Consider the following 23,915-nt stretch of genomic DNA (forward strand, 5'->3'; position numbering starts at 1 on the left):
TTAGGGGGACCCTTCCCTTAGCAGTCCTGCTGGACCGGTGGATGGTTCAACTGACTTATTAGGGAAATACAGCAGCAGCACAAGGGAGACCCCTCAATGGGTCTTCCTCTTTATTTGAGTATGTTCTCTACTGCCAGCAACTGCCAAGACCCATGAAGGACTCAGTTCATGGGATAACACCCTTTATTAGTATAATATTGTGACAGGTTAAGGTTTGAGGATAGTATCTGAATGGAAAAACGTATTCAAAGACATATACAGACAGGCTCTGGTCCTCAGTAAAATTATTTTTACTTTTAAGAGTGGATAGAGTGTGGTTCTTACCCAACTGGCATCCCTATGGGGGAGAAGACAGATTTGGCCTGTCAACAGATATATGCAGTTACAATGAACCTTCCCTAACTTTTCCCTCATTCTCAACTTAATTTTATAGTATTTATTAATGTTTAGGTGGAGCTTGAGTGACTCTACTCATACATACCTGTGTTACAGACTGGTGCAAAATTCTGTCTCTTTGTTTTTGAAGATACACTCAAAAAACTATAGAGGTCGTGCCTGGTGAAGGGAGCCCATACCTTGTAGTCAGGTAACTTTGGGATGGATGTGTGGGTTTGCATTACAATTAGGCTGTAATGAACAAAATTAATCTGAGGAGAATAATTTTACCACAGTTGCTGGCTCAGCAGCAGCACGTATTCCCCTCTCCCCTGCCTGACAGGTGTTATGCAGTTTCTCATCTGCAAAGTTCCACTGAGTTCCCTCCCTGCAAGGACTTCCACAGAGCCTGGCCGCCGTGTCTCCACTCCGCTCCGCTCCACCCTCTGCTCCATCCCCCTTAGCAGGTGCTGTGGCTGCAGACTGTGGGTGTGAGGAAACACCATAGAATAGGTTTCGAGGCTGCCAACTACACTCCATCCAGTGAGTAACAACTGAATTTTACTCTACAATTTTTTTACCATTATAACCTCTGTTAGGATGTGAATAAACTTCTAATATTCCTCTAATTTTATCCCAACCATCCTTCCACACAGACATACCCCATAATAATCAAGGAAGCCTGCGGGCTGCCCCGGACTGTGTCCCGTAGGGTGACCCGCGGGGTTGGCGCTGTTGCCGTGCCAAGTCCCATGAACCGGTCCCCCAGCCGACCAGTCAATGGTTCCCAGATGAAGTAATTAATCTTCTACACCAGGAACAAACGGGAGCGCACTCCATGTAGAGTTCCAACTGGGTTTTATTTGAGGGTTGAGTCGAGGGTCCACAAGGGTAGGATGAAGGTAGGCTGGGAGGGAGGCAGGTGAAGCAGGAGGGAGACAAACCGCAGGAGGAGGGATCCAGGGTCGGAGCACAGGCTGACAGCAGAAGCTGAGGCTGCAGCTGAGAGCCCCAGCAACGGGTGGATACAAAGTATATAAACTGGGGGAAGGTAGGAGGGGAGGGGGTACAATAAACCAATGGGGACAGGGGTAGAAGGAGGAGTTGTGGTGGGGTGATATACATTTCACCAATGGTGCAACAGGAGGGGAGTGACTGTCACACAGGAGCCAATGGGAGAACGGGGAGGATAGAACTTTCTGGACTGTGGGAGTGAGTCGCGGGTGACTGGCAGGTAGCTATTAACATGCGGGAGCAGGAAGCCTCGGGAAATCGACACCGTTACTCACTCTAACTTAAACAAAAGTATCCTCCCAAGGCACCCCAGGCCTGCTACCATCAACACCAACTCCCACAGAAGCCTTCTCACTTGAGACAAAATTAGAGTATTAATCTGAGGCATAAAGAGCTCATGTTTATATTTCTCTTCTCCTTGCTTCAATACAAGATAAGGCTTGAGTGGGGAAAGTGGACCAGACTCCAATGTATTGTACTGTCTTCTGTGAATTATTTTCAAGCTACCCAGCAAGAGCTATTCCATTTTGCACTCAAAATTAAATATTCTTTAAGTCAGTGGAAAAGATTGATTATAAAGGCCTCTTTTTTATTATAGCATGTGGTATATGGGAAAATGAGGTATCTGTCTGTGCTGCTTGGTTATTTATACAATGCATACAACCTCCTATAGAGGAAGACAGAGAGAACCACATACAAATATTCCATAAGTACTGGGCAGGCCCAATGTTTATGCTCTGAGAAACTCTCTTTCTTCCTTTAAACCAAGCTCAGAAAATTAGGCATACGTTTTATTTCATGTGTTTCAAACTTTCAGATTGGCTGAATTTGTTAATCTTTTGGTCCATTAAAAGAGCCATTTCTGAGACACTTTAGACTCATCTCTGCATTATTAAAGATGCATGATCATCAAATTTCCTTGGGTTTATTTTTTTAAGGTTAAAGGTTTATTGTGTGTGACTTCCAAGAACTCCATCTCTTTCCTAAACACTTTGGTGGAGGTATAGTTCTGTTTTCAAACAGAATAGCTTCTAGGACGCCTGGAGAAATTTTAAAAAACACAACTCAAAACCAAACAAACAAAATAAAACAAGCAAGCAAACAAAGAAACAAAACCAAAAACCAAAAAAATTAAACAATAAAAAAATGTATGTCATGGTTTGACATGGAAGTGAATTTTTTTCCAGGAAGTTGGGTCAAACCAATCAGTGGTCAGGTTTGGATACTGGCACCTGGAGTGACCACTGAAAGTATGGACACGCCTCTGAGAACACAGGGGGTTAAAAGCAAGAACTCCCAGGGGAACTGTCTCTTTGGTTCCGGTCGTCAGAGAGTGCAGACTCTCCCCTGCCCAGCCTCAGGCTGGGTGGGGGAGGGGAAGCCACGCAGCCTTGTCCAGGTAGGCCGAGGGGCTGAAGGTCTGGAACCGAGCCAGCTCCTGGATGGAAGGGTGGAGAGAAGCGGAGATGCCTTTGTTCCCCCCCCACAGAGGGAAAGTGACAGAGAACCTGGCGGCACCTGGAAATGTGCCGGCAGAGGAGAAGGAGAAGGGGGGGGGATGATGCCCAGCGTGGGAGGCGGGATGCTGGACCAAGATATCAGCCGTCCAGGGAGTCTGAACTTTTAACCCTTTCCAGGAAATGAGGGCTTTGTAAAATATTACTCCTCCTTGATTTGTAGTGGAAGAGAGACAATCCGGGACCTGACATGTTAGAAGAAGAAATATTTAGGTGGGAGGAGATGATGAAGTAGCTTTTGGCTGGACTTTTCTTGTTAGCCATAGACTGAACCAAAATCTCCTGCAATAGAGACTGCATTTTAGGGGGATGCAGTGGTGACCCAAGGAGACCTGCTTCAGCTTCGAACAGCACAGGAATGGCAAGAACAGAAGAAAGCTGAGAAGGGAATGGTGATGCCCTCTGTCTTCGGGAAAGAAGATGATCTCTGTTCTTGGACCCTTGGCCCCAGGGGAAAATGGGGGGAACTGTAGTCCCAGGATGAGAAGCTGAACTGTTGTCTCTTTGGGTCCATGGCAAAGCATCCTTAAAGGAGCCCTATGAGCAGTCTGTCCATGCACGGTGGTGAGAGCACTGTGACATGGAAAGGAGAGTGTCACACTGGCAGATTTTCTCCGGGCAGTGCCATGTGTGACATGGAAACACAGGAGGTGGCAACTGTGTTTCCTGGGGGGTCTGTGGTGCAAGAGAGGCTTCTCTCTCCCTTGATAGCTTGAGTATTGATTATCTGAAGGGTGGTAATTTGATCAGGAATCCCAGGTGATGTTTCATGGTGGGTGTTTTAGGAATTGGGAGGAGGAGGGGTGTTTTAAAAGGTCTTCATCCTGGATTTAGTTTATGTGTTTTCTGTAGTAGTAGTAGTTTAATAAAGTTTTTTTTTCCCTTTGTTATTAAGCTTGGGCCTGCTCTGCTCTGTTCCTGATAACATCTCACAGCATTTATTTGGGGAAGGTGCATTTTCATGGGGACGCTGGCATTGTGCCAGTGTCAAACCATGACAATGTACAGAAAAAAATCTTTTGATGAAGTAGCCTTCCTTCCTCCTTCCTTCCTTCCTTCCTTCCTTCCTTCCTTCCTTCCTTCCTTCCTTCCTTCCTTCCTTCCTTCCTTCCTTCCTTCCTTCCTTCCTTCCTTCCTTCCTTCCTTCCTTCCTTCCTTCCTTCCTTCCTTCCTTCCTTCCGCAACTTCCTTCCTTCCGCAACTTCCTTCCTTCCGCAACTTCCTTCCTTCCGCAACTTCCTTCCTTCCGCAACTTCCTTCCGCAACTTCCTTCCTTCCTTCCTTCCGCAACTTCCTTCCTTCCGCAACTTCCTTCCGCAACTTCCTTCCGCAACTTCCTTCCGCAACTTCCTTCCGCAACTTCCTTCCGCAACTTCCTTCCGCAACTTCCTTCCGCAACTTCCTTCCTTCCTTCCGCAACTTCCTTCCTTCCTTCCGCAACTTCCTTCCTTCCTTCCTTCCTTCCGCAACTTCCTTCCTTCCTTCCGCAACTTCCTTCCGCAACTTCCTTCCTTCCTTCCGCAACTTCCTTCCTTCCTTCCTTCCGCAACTTCCTTCCTTCCTTCCTTCCTTCCGCAACTTCCTTCCTTCCTTCCTTCCTTCCTCTGAGGATATCTATTATTAGGATGAAGAATGACAGAAAATTTCAGCCCAAAGAGATCCCCCATTTCTATAGGAGCAGCTATGACAAGAAATCATAGATGAAACCATCTTAAATTATATTATCAGCTTACTTTGCACTCATCCATCTAGTACTAAGATTTCTCAGGTAAACTAGTGTATTTTAGAGCATTAGAAATAAAACAAGTGTACGCATACGGGGATTTCATACAGGTACAAGATAAATTTGTAGCTCCCTCCATAAAAGTACTCTCATGGATATAGACCAGGAACCTAATGGTAGAGAAGTGAAAAACCTGCGGCAAGTGACTTATTACCATTCAAAGATACAGAAATTCCAACATCTGGGTATCTTGTTGAAATCACCTCTATCCCTCCAAAAATTTTTGTTGTCCAGGCTTTGTCTCATGCCTTCACCTCTACCCCATCCTCTCCTCTTTTGTTACTGTCACATTATATCTTTCTTTGCTTCAAGCTTATGGTATGGAAAATTTCAGACAAAACACTTAATGCAACACAATCTTTACACAGCTTAAAATGTAACATCAACAGGGCTTCAAATCTCATGTGTAAAATATACACTTTCAAAGATTTGAACAATTTACGAAAAATTGCAGAAAGGGCAGTATGATTTTAGTCTGCTTCTTATATATTAGGAAAGATTTCCCTGTCTTTTTTCCATAGTTGATCAGTCTGGTACAGAGCTGCTGAGGAGTGTTGGCAGGTATAAATTTAGCCTGCTAATGCCATATCATCACTGATGTCTTCTGCTACTTCAGGCTGTCATGCAAACACTCACCTGAGCTTTCAGGTACTCACTGCTCAATACTTATGTCCTGATTTACAAAACTGTCAATCACTCATAGTTCATTTTGTCTTCTCATAGTTAATGGCAGCAGTAGCAGTGCAGTATGAATCACTTCACAATCATCAGATGAAAAGCTCTTGGGATCCTACTTCTCATTTGCACTAAGAGCCTTTACATCACTGTGGAAATATGAGGGAGATTTAATGTGGGTGTAAATGACATTTTTGCTTGACTGCAAATCTCTTTTTCATTATCACTGTCTTGGATAAATGAAAAATATTTGTACATGTAGAATAACACCTCTTTTTATTAGTGCACAGTGTCCTTTGTATAATTACATTATACCTATTGAATAACCTTTCTCAGTTCATTTCTTGTTCATGGAGACAGTCTGTGATAATCGTGGATCACAGACACCATGGCATCTTCAACAGAATTATTAAAGGAACCACATTCCTCAGGATGATTTTTCCTTCTTCCCTCTCTCATCATGAAGTGTATTGAGTAGGAGTTATTTCCACCTAGTTCATACAACTGAAAATCTAGGTGCCTGGATTAGCCATTTTTCCTCACCAATACACAGAAAGGAAGGGTGACATTCCAAAGGGAGATTCATCTGATTGTGTTACGATAGTTGGGATAAATTGCTTCCTAGAAATTTGTAGACAACTAGACAACTAGATAAAATTTCTAGACAACTAGATAAAACTTCTGCTTACATTTAACAGCAAAGGTTATTGATCTGCAACTAACACAATGTGGACAAAAAGGCATTTTTGGAGGCAGCAGTGAATGTTATTTGCTATATTTTTACAGATTTAATGAACTAGCTTCAGGAAAAGAACATGACAACTTTTTCTCAAGAAATTTGAGTAATACTGTTGTTTGCTTTACAGGAAAACTTAGCCATTTTCCTATGCAGCCAAGTTTCTGTGTCAAAGTCATTGACAGTAAAGACAGGTACCTGTGAGTGAAACCAGTTGTAGCCTTTACCAAGAAAACTTCAGTCTGAGCACTGTGAGACTGAAAGTTTACAAATCCTTTAATTAGAAGGAAAGAAATCACAATAAAGAATTACCTTCCTCCTTCTTTCATGAAATAGAAAAGGTGGAAAAGATTAAAACTGACAAATATAAAATCTTTAAATACCACAAAGAATTCTATCAGAGAATTTCTTTATATAGATTATACAGTAACAGTTATAAACGGAAATTGAAGAAAAACAGATCAGGACAAACCATTTTTCATGCAGAAAATGTATGAAGGAAGATTGCGGCTGCAAACATACTGACTTGACTAAAGAAGCAAATTCCACTCTAAATCAGGAACAGTGATATATTTGTATAATTTTTATATGCTACCTACTCAGAGACCAGACTGAGCATCTAAATGAAAATGAGTTTCTTAAAAAAGTTTATTCTCTGGCAAACAAACCTAGGAATTTCATCATCTTCAATGAGTCTAGAACATTTTTGAAAATAATGATGTTTTCAAGTTCATAAACTTTATAGAAGCCTTACAGATTCTTTTTCTGAATCTAAGTTCTGAGAAATTTATTTTCCACTCTGTTGGTTACAAACAGTTCAACAGGCAAATATAGAAAAAAATTATAGATACATCAAAAAGAACTTTCATAAAACGGCAGTTGCTCATGACTGCTTTGCCCATGTTATTCATTACAAATATGGCTACACGGCATTTTGTTATTTTGTATTTAGCAGTTTGACAAAAGCAATCATAGGAACTGAGAAACATAATGCATCAGAGCTGGGGATGCTATGAAGTTGGAATTTCCTATAATAAGAGTTTCTGAGATTCTACCAGGACTTGAGAAAGTCTACTTTATAATCATTTCTGTCATTTCCTGTGAAACAAGATCTAAGCACATATTACATTTCTTATTGAGTCAGTGAACTGTTTGGTACTCTATTGCTAGGCAATAGTCTAACTCAAGGCAGATTCCAACTAGTGGATCATGTCCTGTAGATGTCATTTTGCACTCCTCCGTACCTTAAGCCTGTCACTTTACCGATTTCATACTTTTAAAATAAAGCACCATTAAGGAACAGAATGAGCAATCAGTAACTAACACAAAATTTACGAGAGGGATAAAGCAGTGCATTGCAGTTTATACGTATTTTCTGTTTGGAGCAGTAGATATATACCTTCTTACAGGGAAAATATTTTTAAATGCAGTTCTGTACACTCTGTCCTGTACAATGTGCACCTGAAATAAAAATGCTTAATAGTTTATGTTACAATTCACAAAGCAATTTATTTTGCATATGAAATGATATGTGCAATCACCCAAAGACTGTGCTTCTAATTAATTCATTTTTTACCATGATCTTAGCAAAATCAGGTGAAGAGTAAAGGAAGGAGAAGGGAATATTCACATTGTTAATTTCAGACAATTAGAAGCATGGGAAATGATGAACCTGTTTTCTGTAAACAGTCAGTGGGGAGTGATAGGAGGCCTGATGTTAGGCAGTGTTGGACAGTTAGGCTGTTCATGCTCTGTGTATTCTCAATGTCCTTTGCAATTCTGTAAGGAGCAGTTGTTTCCAAGTTTGTGTAATATTAAATGGAAGAGCTTATTCAGCCTTATTTTGCATATGCACTTGGGTGGAACATCAAGACTATATTTCAGTTGTAAAGTATTTCCACAGAAACTAGAAATAAAAAAAGTAATTTAGTAATTTTCTTTAAGACTCTCTAGACCTTTTGGTATGAGATAGACAGCATAATGGCTGAGTGAACTTTAATTTGTATTCTCTTAGCACCCTGAGTGCTTGATTCACATTGTCATATAAAATCCTTGGCATTCTTTCTGCAGGAAACATGATTTCTTGCTTGTTCCATTTTTGGGGGGGTTTTCCACACAATCAGCAACTGGGAAATTATCATCAGTCTTAAGACGAATTCTTAATGGTCACTGACTAAAAAAATAAAATTTGCTTCTTGTTTTCTTGTTTATCCCTCTCTCTTTTGGGGGGGATGGTTGAATCCTCATATTCATACCATCAGATGTGTCTGCCATAACAGGGTGAGTAGATCATCATCTAGTGGGGAAGGACTGCATGATTTTCAGGAATGGTGTGTAGTGGCATAAGAGCTTTGATAGCAAAATAAACACTTGAGGAAATAAGTGTATGTGGAAGAAAGATCTGGCTGCACAATGAGCAATGAAGAGGAAACTTGAATAAAATTAATAATAAAAGACTGAATGGAAATAAAGAAGAGTCAGGCAAGAGAATTAAGATAAACACTGTTAAAGGAATTAACTATGGAAAAATTAAGATAATGAGATTTATTTGTTTCTATGTTTCCACTTCCATATTCTTTCTTTTCTGATTAACAAGACACATGAAGTACCTGCTTAGTGATAAATTTCTAGGGTTCTCTGTTCATTGAATATGAGCTAGAGTCAAGATATTGCATTCAAATAAAAGCCCAGATTACAAAAATGTTCAGTGTAGCTCACCTGACCAACCTGAATAGATCAGTATATTGGATTCAGTCATTTCATAACCCAATGTAATTTTCAAATTTGCTTTAGGCTTTGAAAATCTCACAAAGCTTTCATTATACCTTTAAGTCCCAAAGTATTACAGAAAAAATAAACACTACTTCTGCCTTTGACAGCTTTATGCTACCAAAATTATTCTTCTTTTGATGTAACTACTGCTTAGTCAGTTCTATTTTTCAAACAAAAGTTGAGACATACAGTGCTCCTTACACACATCAGGTCAGTCTATAACCTCTTGAGAATAACCTATTCTATTTACCAGTCCTTGACACTGCGACTTAAAAAATAAGACGCTTCAGTTCTGTCATGTTATTCTGTTTTACAAAGCATAGAGGATTATCTTAATTTTAGATTCCTTACTCCAGAACTTTGGCTAATAGAATTCAGGTGGGGACTCCACTGAAAAGTCACTAATTTCTGCTACCTCAGGACCCCAGGTAGATGTCTTTTAGATGCTTCAATCCACTCAGTGGTGTTAATTTAACAAAACCTGGCTTTGACTTGTCTGTAAAGTTCAGTGGATTGCAAAAAATAATTCATTTTAGGAGTTATTCCAGTGTATAGAAAAGTCATTTATAATAAACTACTATATCAAATATACCTATATTCAAATATAAAGACATACCAGACAAGCACACAGGCACATGCAAACACATGCATAGATATAAAAATTTCCTCCTGAAATAACACATATATATACACATGCTACCATTTCATCTCTTTTGGATGAATTATTGTTTAGAAAGCTGATCTATTGCATAAAATTGCTCTTATTTCTGATTACAAGGCCTGTTAAATGGCTTCTAGATCTCTAGTGAAAGAGAGACATGTCATAAAGAAAAGCTTGGGATTCATTTTTCTTGCTTGTATGTGGTTGCCAGGTTCAAACTAGGTGAAGTGTGTTTTAAATAGTTTGCCTTAAGCAGTAGCATATGAGCTGGCATGAAAGATTACTGTCCAAAAGGCAAATTCATTTATTACTAGCCCTGGTAGTATTTGTCACTTTATTCACTTGGGTAGCAAATATGTCACCCAGACTTTCATGGGGAATTAAACCATTGTGCAATCTGACAATAACAAGAATATTTTTAGCAACCATGACAGGTATCTGGTGCTCTTGTGTCTACACATTCCTAGTCACAATTCCCTTAACAGGTATTTTGAAAAGAATCCCTTGGTACGCCTTTATCAGACCTTCTTGCTATTTGATGGACAAAGAGTTCTAGACAGTGAGAGTTGCATACCTCCCTACTGTCCCTCTTATGCCACTATAGCATGACAGCAAACTGCTACAGCAAATTGTTATAATAACTTGCCATAAAGAAGAGCACTCTGCAGTAATCTACTCATACAGTGACAAACTGTAGTGTACTGTGCTGTGTGGTTCATTCCATATCTGAAAGAAAATATTAAAACTTCCTGGTCAAATGTAATTATGGAAGGGGATTTTCTGTCATCATGATGATTGAGGACCTACAGATTCAATAACTGCCTAAATTTTTGATTTAAGCAATACAAGTGAAGGGAAAACCTGCAAGTGATATTCACATCTGTATTTTCTTTTTTTTTTTTTCCTGGAGTACTATTTTGCATTTCTCAGCGTCAGTAGTGCAAATCAATGAGTTGCACTACACATTGATTTTATGAGTTAAAACAAAAAAATCATCAACTTTTGATATCTTAAAAGTAAAGCCAGAAACATTAGGTTAAAAATGAACAATTTTTCATGTAACAAAAATACTTGAAAAGTAATTTACATATCACCATTTTTTCAGATGCATCTTTCATAAAGAAGATTTCTGCTATACTGACCATCACCTTCAGGCAACATGAGGTAAAATTTTATCTCTTATCCATCTGCCAGAGCATCCTCAAGCTTTGGCTGGGGCTCTAGAGAGGTAAACCCATACTGCACCTTGTGACTTGCCATATAAATGCCACAGAGAAGGTGTGTACAGCAGCTTTCACCTATTATTATTGCAATGTCACCTGACAAGTGCTGAGTTGGCAGAACAGTCAAAAACACACCTTGGAATAGCTTTCCACATGTCCTAAATTGAGGATAAAAACCAGAAGTTGAAGCTGCCTACAAAGAAAGCATGTAGGTCTTTTGGGAACTAAGGATTTTAGGACACTCTTGGGATCTGAGAATCCCAATAAGTGATACATTAGAGAACAGAGAAGCTTGATACAGTCCCAAGTAAATGCATAAGTATTAATGAAGACCCAAAATAGGAGACAGAAAGGCACATGCCAATCAATCACAGACTGCAAAGAGAGCTGCCAAAGGAAAGGGGCAAATATCTTAGGAACCTCCCAGCAGGGACTATTGAGTAAATACCTTGGTATCCTCAAGGCAAAAAGAACTGAGCTAAAGTTAAAGGTCTCTAATTTTAGTGATATCCTAAGGCTAGAAGTGTCAATGTCACCTAATGATCCAGAAATACTGACATGGATACGTGAGTGTTACCTTTCACAGAGGATCAGAGCAATTAGTACAGTGCCTACATCAAATTCAGAACACCAGAAAATCAAAGCTGCTTCTGGACTTCAGGCAATTTTAAAAGTGCATTACAGATCTCTTCTCAGTGACCTTCAATCTGAAGGGTTATTACACCCTTTGAGGTCTAAGACCCTGAGTGTCAATTGATGCACATAGATTTGCAACCCTCACAAAGCTAAGCTTTTTTGGCAAGAAAATACAGTGCTTCTTTTCCCATCTATCCACAAGTTCTGTAGCACTTCGAATAAACTGATGAAATATGAAATACCACAACACTCATACAAGATAGGGATACACTATTTCTTGTTTGTCATTCCAGAATTTCTGCTACAAGAGTGTGGGAAAGGCAGTCTGTAAGGGGATTGCTGACTATTTCCTCAAGCTAGCTGGCCTTCCTAAAGCAATACAGAGTTCAGGGCAAACTAATCTGTAATATTTAGCCCAGCTTTGCAGGATTTTGCAGCCCACAGTAAATTCCAGGCTGTTGCCAACACACTGCTGCCAGCAAAATGAGAAAGTTACAGTAACATGATCAGTACCCACACCTTGATCTATGCTGCAGGGTGCATCATGGGGCTCCAAGACTCAAAACCTGGTGTCAGAAATGTCAATAGGCTTTTTTAATTCAGAGGTCATTTTTGAAGGCTTAAGATTTCACCATCAGAATCCAAATCCAACTGACTTCAAGGAGACTAAAGTTCCTACAGGAGGTTCTTAACTTTTTATGTGCATAAGTTCATCTGCAGAACCTCAGCCAGTCACTTCAATCAATAACGTGTGTCTAGGGTGCAAAAGGAATTTGCTTCTTCCTATGCATGTTTAATGGACCTCCAAAAAAAAAAAAAAAATTCTGACAGGTACAGGTGCTTAAGGAGGATTTAAGGCATAGATGTCTGCAACAAGTGGATTGCTCAAAACCAGTATCTCACACATCTCAGGCATAAGCATTTTTGGGACAAGAATGAGAGACACCTGAAGAAACAGCAATGTCCAGGGCAGTCTGTCTATTCAGCCTGCACTGATGACAAAGAAAAAGGGCTCATGGTCCCATGTTTCCTGGAAGCTCCTCATTAACCTCAGCTGTCTTCACTGGCCAAGGCAATTCTTTCCAGAAGTCACCTTCTCAGTGCACAAAAATTTGTGAAAAAGAGGGACATAGGCACTTATCTCTTCCTGCATCTTATAAACCATGGTTTGAATGGGAACTTACACATCAGCAAACTGAGTTTTTCAATTAATAAAGTTTCCTTTGCATATTTAGCTTTTGACACCTAAACCACTTTTGAACATTGGCTCTAACTCATGAGTAACACTGATCCTTTAGAAATCCAGATGTTTTTAAGGACTGTACTTAGAGTGAGAAGGAAGTACAGTAGATTAGATATGTGAGGCATTCAGTATCTTCTGTATTCATAAGTATTATAAGCTGTATAATATCCATAAAAACTGATGAGGCATGTATACATGAGGAGTACCTACACTTGTAAGATGAAGATGATATTTTCTAAACTAAACTACTGTAATAAATTAGTGTTCCCAGAATTTATAAAATTACTTCCAAATGGAAAAGGGACATCTTCTGTCAAGATATTGGCCTTATTCAAGGAAACAGTAGGTTTATGCACTGTGATTGTGACTACACTGTGGTAAGCAGACATAACACCATCAGAAAATTAGATCTTGACATTCCTCTTCAAAATAGACCCGATTATTTTCTCGGATGGATTTGTAGCTAAGTGCTCCACACACTGCTGAATCATGTGCAGCCTGGGATTTCATTTTGAGTAGATTATGAATAACTGTTATTAAAGCCCCCTGTCCTATATAATATCCCACTTGGAGTTTTTGAACATGGGATTTTTCTTTTTTCAGGTATGAAAAAACTGACAAAATCTGTCCAAAAATCAAGCCATGTTTTAATGTATGCCAGTGTTTTATGCCACTCTGCCTTTTGTTTCACTTTCATTTGGGAGAGGTCAGAGATCTCAATGTAAAGGTGTTTTTCTATCTATAACTGCTCTTAAACTATAGGCACAGGCTTGATTTAATTTGTCAATAGTTCTGTTTTGTAGCTCCATAAATGTTGAAATCTGACTGTATTTTTCATTGTAAACACAGACAGTAAATTGACACATAAACACAAAGCTTTGAATGAACATTTTGCAATGTTTGCATTTTCAAACTCTGAAGATATATTATCCTGCTGGAAAATATTAGAAGACTAACAGCACTGGACATAGCACAGGTCCTTTAGAAAGGAAACTAAATAAGCAGGAACCACAAAATAGAATTAAAAAGCAAATAATTCCTAATTAATTTTAACAGATTACGAGTATTTAGAGTATTTCTTAGAAAACCCCAACAGTTGCAGAGCAGTATTTACACAAAGCAACTTCTTCTTTGAGCAACAAAGGTTAGGATAGCCTTGTCAGAAGACATTCTGCCAAAGTACTAAATAAGATATGCATAATTTTCTGAAATTTGGATTCAGTTACTGTGTGGTGGTATTTACACATTCTTAAAGTACCCATACAAATATCCACTGCACATTTGAATATGAAAATTGTGTGCGTGGGTGTGGCTACTCTGAGAATCATGTGCACAAAGCAAAATACATATTCATGTTCAGACGTACTGTTTACTTTAGAAATACTGGTTATTTTTATGTGTACCAAGTTTTCATTTCCACAAATTACACTCCAATATATCACTTAATGAAAAGGGTTTAACATGGTGATTGGACAATACAGGAGGCATGTTAAAATAGTCTGCCCAGTAAAGAAGACATGGATATGACTAGCAAAATTTTTTACGTCTTTATTTCAACATCCACATTGTTTTCATTAAAGATCTGATATATTATCCCTAAAATTTAATTATGCTTTCATAATTTTGACTATCATGCCTATCAATCCAACTTCTAGGTCCTTCTGGAATTGCTAAAAAGAGTTCCAGGTTGTTCTTGCATTTTACAAGGACCTCTTTTTTATTTTGTGATTTAGTAGGGAACAGAAATGTGACAGAGTGGGAAAACCAACAAACAAAAAAAAACCCCAAACAAACAAACAGCTAAAAACCTCCAATCTTCTAACATAATTTAGGGTTTTATTTATTGAGAAAGTATTGCCAAAAGGCTATGGCACCCCTTTCCACTATTACAGAGGTGCAATACAAAAACATAAGAAAACCTTGTTCATGCAAAGATCAGAAAAAGCAATTGGAAAAAGGGAACAGTGACAAAAACAGCAGCAGCAGCAAAATAAACCAGAAACGCCAGCCAAATAAGGTAGACTTCAGTTTGCAAGTGTTAAAAGAGTCTACATTTTTTCCCTAAGTGGTTCAAGAAAGGCAGCATACTTTTTTATTCTCTTACCCATCATCCCTTGAAATCAGAAGAGCCCTGACCTAAAAAACAGATTAAAGTGTTTTCAGACCAAATCACCATTCCAACTAGGCATGTTTCACGACTCCTTAACTTGTTAGTACATTTCTGGAGTGACTTGGAACATCCTTTCATGTATCAATCTCCTTAAAGTAGTCCTTAGGGCTTAAAAGTGCCACCTAGGGCCAACTACAATGTGTTCAAGCAAGACTTGGTTAAAAAGAGTTTATTCAGAAAGTAAGAGAAAGCAGCAATTGAAATGAAATGTACCGAACAGCCGGCAGACTGCCAAATGTCGGTGCATAAGTCTTCCCCTCCTTCCCAACTGAGGACAGAAAATGTAGTTAGATAGGCCATTGTTATTGGTTGAAAAAAACACTAAAAAGTATTAATGTCCTATTTTTCCCATTGGCAATACATTTGCCCCAAAGTAGGGTCAGGGGGCTAAAGTCCACCTACCAAATTAAAAGGAGAAAAGGGGTTGTTTTGTTGTAAGCTTGAATAGTTTAGCCTGACCCTAGGTGAGACAGAAGGCAATTTTCACCTCTCAAAGAAGGTCAATTGCATTTGCCAAAGCACAGCAGATCGTCAAAAAGACTTTAATTTTCCTGCAGTATGACCTTCACCCAGAACAGGGGAGAATCATGCTGTTAAGGATATCTGCAAAGACCAGACACAAAAAATGTCAGCTTTCAAGCACATCTTTGTCTGAAAAAAGAACATTTGCAAGACTAATATTTTGCTAAATGATGTAGCATAGAGTGATTCTAGAAACTAGGCTGAAAAACCCCAGGCTTGTGCAGTTTAGGGACTGCAAGAGTCCTGCCACATGTAGTAGTCCAAACCAGCAACTCCCTGGGTTTCTTTAGTTCAAGGGATTTATTTTTTTCTCATCATTCAGGTGGGAAAAATGGGGGGGAAATGGATAGAAGACACCTAGAAGAAACATTTCTGACTGAAGAAACATAGAGCTGATGTATCAGGTTCATATTACCCTTCATAATGAAGGGAAGAGGAATTTGTCAGGAAAAAAAAAAAGTTTACACAGAAGCCTCTGAGTAGTTCAGAGGTTCTAGCTATTATTAGGTGTGTACGGATCCCCAGCAGGGCTGTTGCAACTGATTCAAAGGAAAGAAGTTGATGGTTGGTGGACTAGTCCTTATCAAAGCTGAAAATATGGAAGATGAGGAAATAACTTTGAGGGATTCTCTTTTTTTTCCAGTAAATATTGATATCTTCTAGATGAGAAATGGGCATTGAAGATGGAAAATTGCACTGTACTTTAAATATCACATCTGAATTACTTGCACCCAATTTTATCTGTGTGTTTCTACTTATTTATTTGAAACTCCACAACCAAGTGGAATATGTCCTTTTCCTGGACAAAGACACTTAATAAATTAAAGAAAAAGTTGATGAAACTTTCCTCTTGTCTTCAATTAAACCAGCTTGCTACAGAAAGGCGTGTATTCCCCACTGTACACACGGAAAGAAACAGCTGACTCAAATCATTGAGCTCTGTATCTCTTTAGAGTTATTTGTAGAACTAAGTCCTCATTGGATATTGAATTCTTCAGTAAATGGGGCCACCAGTTTGCTATCAATCAGATTTAAAGTGAGCTTGAGTTACTATGGTTTTGTTTTCCCTGAAGTGTTAGAAACTCTTGGTTTGTGATATTAATCCAGTATCTGTTCACCCCAGGTCCCCAGTCTAAAGTTTTGTTCAAGATGGGAATACTTCAGCTGAGAAATGTCAAAGCTGTGACCTCAAAACTCTGCAGTGCCAAGGGACAGTCTAGAATCAACGGTAATTCTCTGGTCAATAGCTGGGATCTGAAGGTCACCCAAGGACAGAGACAACCAAGTCTCCAAGGTTGCAGCACTGTGGAAAGGGACCTGGGTGTCCTGGTCCATAGCAAGTTGAACATGAGCCAGCAGTGCCCTGGCAGCCAGGAGGGCCAAGCCTGTCCTGGAGGGCATCAGGCACAGCATTGCAAGGGAGGGGATTGTCCCACTCTGCTCTGCACTGGGGCAAACTCACCTCAAGTGCTGGGGGCAGTTCTGGGTGCCACGATGTAAGAAAAACATTAAACTACTAGGGAATATCCAAAGGATACTTCACAAAAAATGGTGAAGGGTGTGAAGGGGAAGCTTTATGAGGAGAGGCAGAGGTCACTTGGTCTGTTCAGCCTGGAGAAGAGGAGACTGAGGAGAGACCTCATTGTAGTCTTCAACATCCTCATGAGGAGAAGCAGAGGGCCAGGTACCGATCTCTTCACTCTCATGACTAGGGACAGGAACGAATGGCATGAAGTTGAGTCAGGGGAGGGTTAGCTTGGATATTAGAAAAAGATTTTCACCCAGAGCATGGCAGGGTACTGGAACAAGGTCCCCATGGAAGTGGTAACAGGACCGAGCCTGACAGAGTTGAGGAGCCATTTGGACAAGTCTCTCAGACACATGGTGTGACTCTTGGGATGTCCTGTAGATGACCAGGAGTTGGACTTGATTATTCTGATGAGTCATCAGAATCATCAGAGGTATCAGAGTCATGAGTGCCTTCCAACTCTGAATATTCTATGATTTTAAGTCCTAACAAAAATTGAAACCACTCTGGTACAGGATACAAAAAATGTTTAAGATATGAGTTAGTGCACAAACAGGTCACAATACAGAAAAAAAAAAAAAGTTCACCAGATCAAGTAGATACAATGAAGTAAATAAGTAAAAATGAGAAGAATAAAACCACAGATGACTGTGGGAAGCCTTCTGACACTGCTGACACTGACTAGGAAGCAGTGAACAATAGGATGGTGAGTGATGAATGATGGGTAGAAAAAAGATAGGAACACAAAAGTAAGGTTTCCTGACCTAATGTTTGAGGAAATTTTTAGACCTAGAAATTAAAACAAAGCAGGAGCATTGCTAAAAGTGGGGAGCATGAAATAAAAAATATAGGTAATCATAATTAATGAGCTGCTCTTGTTTGTTAGCATCATGAAAATGTGCCATGGGGAAATTTTTTTAGCAGAACCTGTTAACATTAAGCTTTATCCATACACCACAGTTATTTTTGCACAGCTAGGCAGTTACACTTCATTTTTCTTTTTTTTTTCCCATTCTTTCTTTTCTTTGCTGCTTTCCAGCTGCATTTTTTCTCACAAGCATCTCCCAACCCATTTATGCAATGAGGCTTATGGATATGATGGCTTGATGTTCATTCTATAAAAAAGCAAAGCCATCAGAACTATCATATACAATGTAGGACAGCATCTTCAGCTTCAGCCTATTCGTCTTGACTCTTGTCTTTCTGTTGCATCTCTGTCACCTGCTGTGTAAGTCATGCAATCACATCTTTAAAACAAATACTTCACCTACAGACGTAAAAGGGTGGAAAAGTCCTGCATGGAAAAAAGTGCATTAGCCCAAGAGCCATTATAGCTAAATAAGTAACAGTGCAGCAGAAGCAACTTAAGCAAATAAGTGCCTTTGAACCTTTAGTTCTTAGTGCAAGAGACTACCCAAAGGAAGTCTAACCTGCTGTGGAGGAAAGTAGACTGGTATAACTGCTATCTCTCTGAAAACTGTACCTCTCTGTCCTTGGACACGGCCAACTGAGAACTTGCAGACCTTAGCTGTCCACCCTTTCCTGGGTCTGTCAGCCAATGAAAAGATTCCTAAAGGACGAGCCTCTCACTGATTTAAGATCTCAGACTTGTTCTAACTTAGTGGTAATCTACTACATTAGTAGTGTGTGGTGTATCTTTGTTAAGAAGACTTTCTCTGTGAGTCTGTGGCAGTTGTGGTTTCCTTTTTGTCCTTACTAAGTTGTAATTTCCATTTCTTCAGGCTCACCCAAACCTACAGCTAAGCTAGCACACGATTTACATGTACATATAACATTTCTGAACCTGGTAAAAGGACCTGTAGGTCAGTTTTAACATTTTAACATTAGTATCAAATATATGCTAATTGATACAAGTTTCAGAATGATGATTCATTTTTCAGGTTTTAATATGGTCTTCCTTTTCCTTCAGTCCCACAGCCTGAGAGATAGCCTCTAACACAGGAATGAATATTATGCAGCATGCAACAGAGTTGTCACGATGTTTATGCAAATAATAGCAGTATGAGGTGACAGAAAGAAGCATGAGGAGACAAGAAGAGATAAGAAAAGAACAAAGATTCCTCTGTGCTCATCCCATATACTAGAAATTTTCTGTTTTTTGCTTTTGAAATTTCTCTCAAGGTGAATACAAATTAGTGAACACAAAAGCAATTATTACTAATAAATATTAATAAACAATACCAGGATAGATATTATGAAAAAAATGTATTCTAGTTCTCTAAGAAGCACCTGCAGAAATAGAACAACTCCATCACTTGTTTCAATGTGAACAACTTGCCAGCCAAAGTATCTGCAACTAAAATTTATCCTTTTTAGTGCACCATGATGTTAGCTCAATGTTTTACTAGAGAGGATGAAGAAATTAATCTATTTTTGATTTATTTAGTTAAAGGTCATATTCAGTGTACCTCTTCCTCTGGTGATAACCTCTGTCTAATATATAGATCTTATTTTTATCATCTTCTATTGATAGGATAAACACCAGCTTGTCCACTGACTAAAACTGACCATGTGAACTCTCAGTTTCTGTATATCTCAATTAGTTTTGCTGCTGGCAAAATGTACTTTAATTTTTATTTTTCCACAGCCAGCATTTCCTCCTTTTTCTCCATATATCTTGGTGACGCTTCCATGGTTTTTTTCTTATTGGAAGAAAACAAAAATTCATTGATTTCTTGGGGAGAGGATGCAACAGGTTTTGCACATATTAGGTGCACCTGGCTCAGATACATACAACTCTTTTTATAATACCCACTATCTCTTTTAAAGTCTGAGATGTCAAAAAGAACACATGAGCTATTATTTTTATTTCTAAGTATTTGAGAAGCACTCATACACTACAGTGCAGAGATCTACTTAAGTACCACAGCATAGAGATGATCCCATCAGCATCTCCAACAATTCAAGCCTCTCCCCCAGTGATGAATAATAACACCAGTTAAAAACAGTACATAAAAATGAGATTTATTCTTTCCTCTATGATCATGATTAAAGGAGCAGGTTATTTTTTCCTAAGACTATTAGTTGTATCCTTTCGCCTGCAAGTCACATCTCTGAAGCAATTACTTATTGACATATAAGTCTAAATCCTAAGTATATCTTCTATTCATACCCTCTGTGACCCTCCAGCAGCCTGCAGACTGCTACTGTGTTTTAAGTAAGTCTGACTCTGAAAAGAGGAAATAAGTAAATTCTTCTCTCCTTTGTCCACTGTACTATGATGTTTTTGTCTCTGTTGAAATGTCTCAGCTACATCTCAAAGCTGCATGCCTCATCCATCTCAAAAGTATTCACTTTTCTTTAAGAAGGTTGATTAAATACCTAGGTGACTTTTTCTTAAATTTTGCTTTTTCTTAAAATAAAATGTTTATGTGCAGTTTTTTGTGTTGTTTTTTTTTTTTTTTTTCCTGGAAATTAAATTACGGAGGATCACAAAGTATATTAGGAAAAAGAAAGGTAAAAACCAAAAATGTTTCAAAGATATAATGTAGGATCCCATTTCAGTGAGAAAATGTCCTGAAGGAACTGCTGTTGTTCTCACTACTAGATAAAATCTGAAGATACTTAAGAAAGAAGCAAAGCTCCAAAATACTGCAGAAAGTACTCATCTTCTTTACATCCTCTCTTGATCTTCTGTACTACAAACGCTGAAAGTTTGGGACAGGATCCAAATGGTGGCATTCACAAGGGAGACGGGACAGCAGCATTTCTACAAAAAAAAAAATTGAATTACTGACTTAAAAATTGCTAACTCTGACATGAATTAGAAAAAAAATAAAGTGCTTTTAGACAAAATATTCAGAAGAGCAATGAATATGTACAACATTTTGGAGGAAATGGCTGAGCTAGCAAACACCAGCACATACTGCTTCACAGTAAATGGGTTCCGGAAACTGCCGTGCTTTTTGCATTCATCCAGTGACAGATCAGTCTAGAGAATGGTAGCATCTGGATGAGGGCAGATGGCTAAACTGTCAAATAATGACATTTTACAAAATTTCAGCAGTCTAAGCACAATATGGCTCCAATCCCAAAGGCAGACAGGTAAACAATGGTGCAGAAGTTATAGCACTAGCACATAGGATTATTGATTATAATTATTCTAGGGGAAAGAATTCTTCTCAGAAGATTAGGCTGACAGGAAGATTGAGAGTTCTCTCAGAAAGAATTAGGTGACATCTCCCCTGTTTTGTTCATCCATCTATTTTGCTACATTTTTACCTCAAATGAGCTTCTTGTGATATGCTAAAATAACACAAACTTTTTGGGGTAAAGATGTTCATATCCACCATTTTTCTGCAATTCACCTTTCACTGCTAAATTTTTTATTGTGTTTCATAAAATCATCACTGAGCCAGGGATAGCCATTAAGTGAAATCTTTGTCCTTACAACCAGAATGCACTTGGATACAAAAGGTCTTACCTTTGTCATTCAGAAGACAAAAATCATTCACAAAAATACCAGAAAATAGTAGCTGGTCCTGTGGAGAGAAACTAGAACATCTTTCCTCTCAGTTGAACTTGCAGAGAAGCAAAATTTAAAGTTTTGAATATTCTGTAAAGAACAAGGAAAAAGAGACCCTTTTTTGAGGTTACTGGCATGTGCTTTGGAAGTGAAGTCACAAAATGGACAAGAGAGGATTCTTCCATTTTATGTTGGAATTTCTGTTCCTTTTTTTAGAGAGGTCACAGCAAGGTACCTTAACAAGGAAAAGTGAATCACAACCTGTAGTTCTTAGTGTCATTCTTGAAAAGCAAATTAAGAGTTTAACTGAATTTTTTGCATGTCAACAAACACCGACACCATTAGCTATGCAGTTACATGAGTGATAGTGCAGCCTTATAGAAGTGACTGAGGGGTTCTTCTTTCTCTGTGGTCCCTTCTCCTATGCTTAATGTGCACTTGTTCCCCAGCCCATAATATACTGGGATGTGTAGTTTGGAGATTGTCAGTCTGTCACCTGCCTTGTTAAACATATGGTTACCCTGCTTATAAAACCCTTCCCCTGAGAATGGGCAGAGACCTGTGAAGGGCAGATAGGCAGGCAGACAGACAGGCCTATCAAAAGAGAAAGAGCTGGAGGGGGGAAAGAAAAGAGTTGTTCTGCTGGAAATATTAATAGTATTACAAATATATAATTTTCATGTGCTTTTCATTAAACTCCTATACATAAATTTATGTGCTTTATGGTGCTTGACAGATGTGATAAAATTACATGGATGAAATGAATTAGCTGAAGTTCAGTCTAAATAAAACCAAAGTAATACTGATTGGCAAGGGAAAGACTTTAAAAGAATAAGGAGTAAAGGTGTCTGTTTTTTAAAATTGTATCTTATTGCTGGTATGGCTCTTAATGTGCATTTCATACTAAATTCACTTCTTTCTGAGTTCATACTTGGCAACAGTAACTCAAAAGCTATTACTATTCCTCTCAGATACTTCTTTTACCATTTTTATTGACACATGGAAAATACTGAGGATATCTTTAGGAAAGATCATTCTGCTTGGATATATCACTGCAATATCCATAGCTTTGCCAGCTGCAGAACAGAATTACGTAACTTCAGTGTGTGTTGACCGCTGCATCTGAATGATATCAATGCCTGTATTAATGCATATGCTATTAATTATGTAATAGTTCAGAGACAGTGTGCTAGTTGTGAATTAAGTGTCATTAAACACTGAGGAATATTTTTTCCCTCCGTAGTTATGTTTTCAGTCTTCACACATGGACTACAGCTTCCAACGTTAGAGCCACAGTTTTCTCAAGAAAACCATATTTCTTAGGAATTTCACTTTCTCGGTAGAATTGTTATTGTCCAAAATGGGACTTGAGCTTTGGGAATTGCTTTGATAGCGTGGATAACCACAGGGCAGACACTTAGGTGATATAACTGTACCACAGCTGTATACAATGGAGCAAGCCCCAGGTTGTGTGTTTTATTTGCATCAGGAAATGGGGTTTATTTTTCAGGTACATAAATTCAGATTTAGATATTGATAAATGACAGATTTGAGTTATCTCTTTCTTCAAAAGAATTCGGGTAAGGTGCTATAGCATATATTCATATATGACTTTGCTTGTATTAACAAGTTACTTGGTGAACACAGTATTTATGGCATGGAGTACATGTGCGTTTTATCTATGATAATAAGGGTAACAGAATCTGCCTCATATAGTATCATGGATTTTGAGAAGAATTGTACTGACTATCCATGGAAGAGCCATCGAATATGCTCTTAGACATCCATAGTGTGCTTGTTCTCATAAAGAATTTTAATACTGATTACAGAATCTTCTGTCTCCTGTGGTGAGTGCTCAAAATTTCAAAGTCATCATCCCAAGCCTAAATTCTGAAGTAACATTGATTATGCCTTATCTGGTCTCTGAATAATCAAACTTGTAAGGTAATGTTACAGCTTGTTTCACATTTTACTGATTTTCTTAGTCTAAAATCTCTATATTTTGTTTCCTATTTCTAAATTAATTTACAACCTCCACTTAGGGAAGGTAAATAAGCAATTTCTTTCCTACAGACAAAAGAAAATAACAATGACAAAGAAACCAAAGAGTGATTTAATACAGCCCCTTGCCAAAAAAGAGTAAACTGTAGCTGAAGCACTAAACAGTACCATTTGTCTAAACTTTTGTTAAAGCCTTGCATGACAGAAATTCCACAACCTGCTTTGGGTAATATATTTCTACAATCAACTACCTTTGCTTCTTTACCTGTCCTAATTGCCACTAGCTGCTATTAAACCCTCATGAACCTCTTACTTCAATTAGAAGTGGGATTCCACTATCTATATAGAGAGATCTAAAACCAAACTTTGTGAATCACCTTTAAAATCCCTTGCATACTACAAAGAAATTGAAAATAGAACATATACATTCACTGGATATAGGTCCTGCATTTCATGGTTTCACACAGCAAACCGGGGACAAACACCATGGTAGGCAATAGCAGAGTAATTTATTTTTTCTGTTACTTTTCCTTAAAATAGAAGGAGATTAAGCTGCTCTTATATAAATATTTA

General features: G+C 38.5%; 1 long non-coding RNA gene across 1 annotated transcript; it reads left to right on the forward strand.

Moving 5' to 3' along the window:
- Positions 1-733: 733 nt before the first annotated feature.
- Positions 734-20,189, forward strand: LOC128805076 (uncharacterized). Its single transcript, XR_008436270.1, has 3 exons — positions 734-918; positions 16,451-16,555; positions 18,786-20,189. It is a non-coding gene; the product is annotated as an uncharacterized LOC128805076 (long non-coding RNA).
- The last annotated feature ends 3,726 nt before the right edge of the window (positions 20,190-23,915 follow it).

This window comes from Vidua macroura, chromosome 3, assembly GCF_024509145.1.
Source record: "Vidua macroura isolate BioBank_ID:100142 chromosome 3, ASM2450914v1, whole genome shotgun sequence".
Taxonomy (NCBI): domain Eukaryota; kingdom Metazoa; phylum Chordata; class Aves; order Passeriformes; family Viduidae; genus Vidua; species Vidua macroura.